This window comes from Bos javanicus, chromosome 15, assembly GCF_032452875.1.
Source record: "Bos javanicus breed banteng chromosome 15, ARS-OSU_banteng_1.0, whole genome shotgun sequence".
In the NCBI taxonomy this organism is placed as follows: Eukaryota; Metazoa; Chordata; class Mammalia; order Artiodactyla; family Bovidae; genus Bos; species Bos javanicus.
Genome location: NC_083882.1, coordinates 59804715 through 59811476, shown reverse-complemented (window position 1 = coordinate 59811476; position 6762 = coordinate 59804715).

Genomic DNA, 6762 nt, shown 5'->3' with positions numbered 1-6762 from the left:
ACAGGTTTGATCACTGAGTCAGGAAGATCCCCTGAAGTAGGAAATGGCAACCCACTCTAGTATTCTTGCCTGGAAAATCCTGTAGCATGGTGGTCTACAGTCCATGGGGTCGCAAAGAGTCAGACACAATTGAGCACACACACACATAACTTAAGCCATAGTTTTATACCATGAAAAATATTTTGTTTTCAAATGGAGGTAAAATAAAGTCTTTAGTAGGCAAAGAAAATCTGAGTAAAAGTCATTTAACTTCTCTAATGAGCAGAAGTATACTATAAAATATATTAAAGAAGTTCTTCAGGCAAAAGAAATATGATACTAGATAGAAAATATCCAATCTAAACAAAGAAATAGGATGCATTAAAATGGTAAAAATAAAAGAAAACTTGAAAGACAAATTTTATGTATTTTCAATGAGTTTCATATATTATCATTCTTGTTTAGTTATCTATTAAAACTATAACACATTTAAGGTAAAATATATGAAAACAGTTCAAAAGTAGAAGTTGAAAGCACTATTATAAGTTTCATACATTATATACAAAGTTGAATATAATATTATTTGCAGATAGATTGTGAAAAGTCAGATATAAATTTAAAAATGGATACTATGAACTTTATAATAAGAACTAAAAACTGAAAAACACATATCACTAAAACCTAATAATGGAGATCAAATTATAAACAATAATTGAAACTGAAGAAGCAGAAAAGGAGGGAAAATGGAACAAAGGATAGAGCAAATAGAAAATAGTTTTCAACATGGTAATTTAAATCCATCCATATCAATGATTATACTAAAAGGAACAATAGGTAAAAATCCTCATTAAAAGGAAGAAAATCAAAACAAAGCAAAATTGAAATATACTCTCTGCCATTAAAAAAAAAACACTTTAAACACAAAGATGTTTAACTCATGTTTAGATGAGTTAACACTAAAATGACTGAAAAGGATGTTATCAGTAATTTAAAAATTAGAAAGTTAGATTAATATCAAACAGAGTTTAAAACAATAAATACTTTCAGATATACAGAGGCATACTGCTCAATGGTAAAGGGGTCAATTAATCAAGATGACCTAAAAATCATCATGTGTCTAAAAAAATTTTTTTTAAAAAGAGCTTCAAACTGACAGGAAAAAATATAAAACACAAAAATTACAGTTGGAGACTTCAAAACTCTTCTCTGTGTAACTGACAGAAAAAGAAGACATAAAATCAATAAGGATGTAATATAATGGAACAATGCTATCAACCAACTTCAACCAGTTATAGAATGCTACCCTCAACAACAGCGTAAGATATGATTTTCAACTGCACAAGAAGCAGTCACTGAAATGGACCACATTCTGTGCCATAAAACAAATAACAAACGTAAGAGAACTGAAATGACCAAAATGGCCTAAAATGCAAATCCAACTGTCTTGAGCCTCAACCTGCTCCTGACGCCAGAGTCTTGCTGTTCACACTGTCCACACTGTTTGCTGAACCCAGGGGAGGCAAGGTGTGAGCTAAGAAGCTGGAAGAAGACTCGAGGAGCCATGGGAACTGCAGACACGTTTATTCTCTCCTGGCTGACCCAAAGACACAGCAGTGACGCAGCAGTAAATGCCACCCCCTTTCTACGTGGGGCTCACATATCCCTTCAGCACAAAGTAACTCGTAACCAAGCGAGCACTTCGTGATATGCATGTGCAGCACTACGAGTGATCTCAGCCCTTACACAACCATGCAGAGTCACTGTTTACAGAACATGGGCTGAGAAGTCATGAGAGTGGGATGAGAGACCTGAACATGCCATCTTGGCCCCACACCTACCAACAAAGTTAAACCACAAATAAGCAAATAACACAGGTTAGACAGGAAATCAAATGATAAACTAGAAAATATTTGTCATGAAGTCACATGTCAAACATTGGTGAATCCAGCAATGATAGGGTTTAAGAGAAAACGTGTACTTTTACACACATATATTGGAAAATAAAAAAGGTTTACCTTCAACAATACAAGTGCCCAGTTTAAAAAAGTAGAAGAAAGTAAATTAAACCAAGGTAAGCAAAAAGAAGAAAGTATTACAGATAAGGAAAAAACTCAATGAAATTAAACAAGAAAAAACAAAATATTTGTAAAATTTATATCCAGAAGGATATATAAAGAAGTCTTATAATTCAAATATGAGGAAACTGATGATCTACTTCAGCAGTAGGCAAAAGGTCTAAACAAATGCATCACAAAAGAAGATATGCAAAGAGTGAATAAACACAAAAGAAAACTGACAATATTGAAGTGGACATGGAGGATCCAGCACGCTGATACATGGCCAGAGGGAACGCAAAATGATACAGCCACTCTGAGGCACAGTTTCAGCTCAGTTCAGTTCAGTCGCTCAGTCATGTCCGACTCTTTGTGACCCATGAATCGCAGCATGCCAGGCCTGCCTGTCCATCACCAACTCCCGGAGTTCACCCAGACTCACGTCCATCAAGTCAGTGATGCCATCCAGCCATCTCATCCTCTGCTGTCCCCTTCTCCTCCTGCCCCCAATCCCTCCCAGCAACAGAGTCTTTTCCAATGAGTCAACTCTTGGCATCAGGTGGCCAAAGTACTGGAGTTTCAGCTTTAGCATCATTCCTTCCAAAGAAATCCCAGGGCTGATCTTCAGAATGGACTGGTTGGATCTCCTTGCAGTCCAAGGGACTCTCAAGAGTCTTCTCCAACACCACAGTTCAAAAGCATCAATTCTTTGGCGCTCAGCCTTCTTCACAGTCCAACTCTCACATCCACACATGACCACAGGAAAAACCATAGCCTTGACTAGATGGACCTTTGTTGGCAAAGTAATGTCTCTGCTTGTGAATATGCTATCTAGGTTGGTCATAACTTTCCTTCCAAGGAGTAAGCGTCTTTTAATTTCATGGCTGCAGTCACCATCTGCACTGATTTTGGAGCCCAGAAAAATAAATTCTAACACTGTTTCCACTGTTTCCCCATCTATTTCCCATGAAGTGATGGGACTGGATGCCATGGTCTTCATTTTCTGAATGTTGAGCTTTAAGCCAACTTTTTCACTCTGCACTTTCACTTTCATCAAGAGGCTTTTGAGTTCCTCTTCACTTTCTGCCATAAAGGTGATGTCATCTGCATATCTGAGGTTATTGATATTTCTCCTGGCAAACTTGATTCCAGCTTGCGTTTCTTCCAGTCCAGCGTTTCTCATGATGTACTCTGCATATAAGTTAAATAAGCAGGGTGACAATATACAGCCTTGATGTACTCCTTTTCCTATTTGAAACCAGTCTGTTGTTCCATGTCCAGTTCTAACTGTTGCTTCCTGACCTGCATACAAATTTCTCAAGAGGCAGGTCAGGTGGTCTGGTATTCCCATCTCTTGAAGAATTTTCCACAGTTTCTTGTGATCCACACAGTCAAAGGCTTTGGCATAGTCAATAAAGCAGAAATAGATGTTTTTCTGAAACTCTCTTGCTTTCTCCAAATCCAGCAGATGTTGGCAATTTGACTTCTAGTTCCTCTGCCTGTTCTAAAACCAGCTTGAACATCAGGAAGTTCACAGTTCACAAATTGCTGAAGCCTGGCTTGGAGAATTTTGAGCATTACTTTACTAGCATGCGAGATGAGTGCAATTATGTGGTAGTTTGAGCATTCTTTGGCATTGCCTTTCTTTGGGATTGGAATGAAAACTGACCTTTTCCAGTCCTGTGGCCACTGCTGAGTTCTCCAAATTTGCTGGCATATTGAGTGCAGCACTTTCACAGCATCATCTTTCAGGATTTGGAATAGCTCAACTGGAATTCCATCACCTCCACTAGCTTTGTTCATGGTGATGCTTTCTAAGGCCCACTTGACTTCACATTCCAGGATGTCTGGCTCTAGGTAAGTGATCACACCATCGTGATTATCTGGGTCGTGAAAATCTTTTTTGTACAGTTCATCTGTGTATTCTTGCCATCTCTTCTTAATATCTTCTGCTTCCGTTAGGTCCATACCATTTCTGTTCTTTATCGAGCCCATCTTTGCATGAAATATTCCCTTGGTATCTCTGATTTTCTTGAAGAGATCTCTAGTCTTTCCCATTCTGTTGTTTTCCTCTATTTCTTTGCATTGATCGCTGGGGAAGGTTTTCTTATCTCTTCTTGTTATTCTTTGGAACTCTGCATTCAGATGCTTATATCTTTCCTTTTCTCCTTTGCTTTTCACTTCTCTTCTTTTCACAGCTATTTGTAAGGCCTCCCCAGACAGCCATTTTGCTTTTTTGCATTTCTTTTCCATGGGGATGGTCTTGATTCCTGTCTCCTGTACAACGTCAAGAACCTCATTCCATAGTTCCTCAGGCACTCTATTTATCAGATCTAGGCCCTTAAACCTATTTCTCACTTCCACTGTATAATCATAAGTGATTTGATTTAGGTCATACCTGAATGGTCTGGTGGTTTTCTCTACTTTCTTCAATTTAAGTCTGAATTTGGCAATAAGGAGTTCATGATCTGAGCCACAGTCAGTTCCTGGTCTTGTTTTTGCTGACTATATAGAGATTCTCCATCTTTGGCTGCAAAGAATATAATCAATCTTATTTCAGTGTTGACCATCTGGTGATGTCCATGTATAGAGTCTTCTCTTGTGTTGTTGGAAGAGGATGTTTGTTATGACCAGTGCATTTTCTTGGCAAAACTCTATTAGTCTTTGCCCTGCTTCATTCTGTATTCCAAGGCCAAATTTGCCTGTTACTCCAGGTGTTTCTTGATTTCCTACTTTTGCATTCCAGTCCCCTATAATGAAAAGGACATCTTTTTTGGATGTTAGTTCTAAAAGGTCTTGTAGGTCTTCATAGAATCATTCACCTTCAGCTTCTTCAGCGTTACTGGTTGGGGCATAGACTTGGATTACTGTGATATTGAATGGTTTGCCTTGGAAACGAACAGAGATCATTCTGTCGTTTTTGAGATTGCATCCAAGTACTGCATTTCGGACTCTTTTGTTGACCATGATGGCTACTCCATTTCTTCTGAGGGATGCCTGCCTGCAGTAGTAGATATAATGGTCATCTGAGTTAAATTCACCCATTCCAGTCCATTTTAGTTTGCTGATTCCTAGAATGTGGACATTCACTCTTGCCATCTCTTTTTTGACCACTTCCAATTTGCCTTGATTCATGGACCTGACATTCCAGGTTCCTATGCAATATTGCTCTTTACAGCATCGGACCTTGCTTCTATCACCAGTCACATCCACAGCTGGGTGTTGTTTTTGCTTTGGCTCCATCCCTTCATTCTTTCTGGAGTTATTTCTCCACTGATCTCCAGTAGCATATTGGGCACCTACTGACCTGGGGTGTTCCTCTTTCAGTATCCTATCATTTTGCCTTTTCATACTGTTCATGGGGTTCTCAAGGCAAGAATACTGAAGTGGTTTGCCATTCCCTTCTCCAGTGGACCACATTCTGTCAGACCTCTCCACCATGATGCGCCCATATTGGGTGGCCCCACGGGCATGGCTTAGTTTCACTGAGTTAGACAAGGCTGTGGTCCTAGTGTGATTAGATTGACTAGTTTTCTGTGAGTATGGTTTCAGTGTGTCTGCCCTCTGATGCCCTCTTGCAATACGGCACTGTTTGGTAGCCTTTTAAAACTTAAACATACAATTTCCATACAACCGTCAACATAGCTCCTAGTATTTATGTAAGATAAATGAAAACATATGCTTCACCAAGGACTGCACATTGAATATGTATAGATTTATTCATAAGAAAAAAAAAAAACTAGCAATAGCCGAATATTCATCAACTCACGAATGGATTAACAAATCACGGTCCCCCTTCTAAAGAAATACTACCGACACAATACCAAGAAATAGGTCGCAGATATATTCAACAACGCGACTGAATCTCAAATGCACTACTACGCGAAGGCGGAGTCAGAAGGCTACATAGCTATGATTCAATGTATATCACATTCTAGAACAGGCAAAACTGTAAGTACAGAAATCAAATCACAGATTGACAGAAAATAGAGCAGAGGGAAAAGACTGACACCAGTGGGCCATAAGGAAAATTTTCACTATAATAGGTATATTTGATAGCTTGGTAAAGAAGTGATTAATGGCAGTATGTGTATGCCAAACTCAAAAACTATATATATATATATACATTATATAATTATATATATGTATATATTATATTATATGTATATATTATATGTATATATATATATAATATATGTATATATAATATATATATATATATATATATATATATATATATATGTATATATATATATATAATATGTATATATATATATACATATATATAATTATATATATGTGTAGTTATATATATACATACACATAGTTATATATATATATAGTGTGTGTATATATATATATATACACAATAAATATCTGATTTTTTAAAAATATCTCTTTTAAAAGTTCTATAACTAGTCATTACGTATTATTTTGATGATTTTAAGGGCTTCCCTTGGACTCAGTAATAAAGAATCCATCTGAAATGCAGGAGACTTGCAGGAGAGACAAGTTTGATCTCTGGGTGGAGAAGATTCCCTGGAGAAGGAGAGAGCAACCCACTCCAGCATTCTTGCCTGGGAAATCCCATCGACAGAAGAGCCTGGCGGGCCATTGTCCATGGGGTTGTAAAAGAGTTAGAAATGACTGAGCAATTAAACAACAACAAAGGCAAGGAAAAAATACAGGTTTCACCTCTCCATCTTCATGAACTTCAGTGCAAAATTAA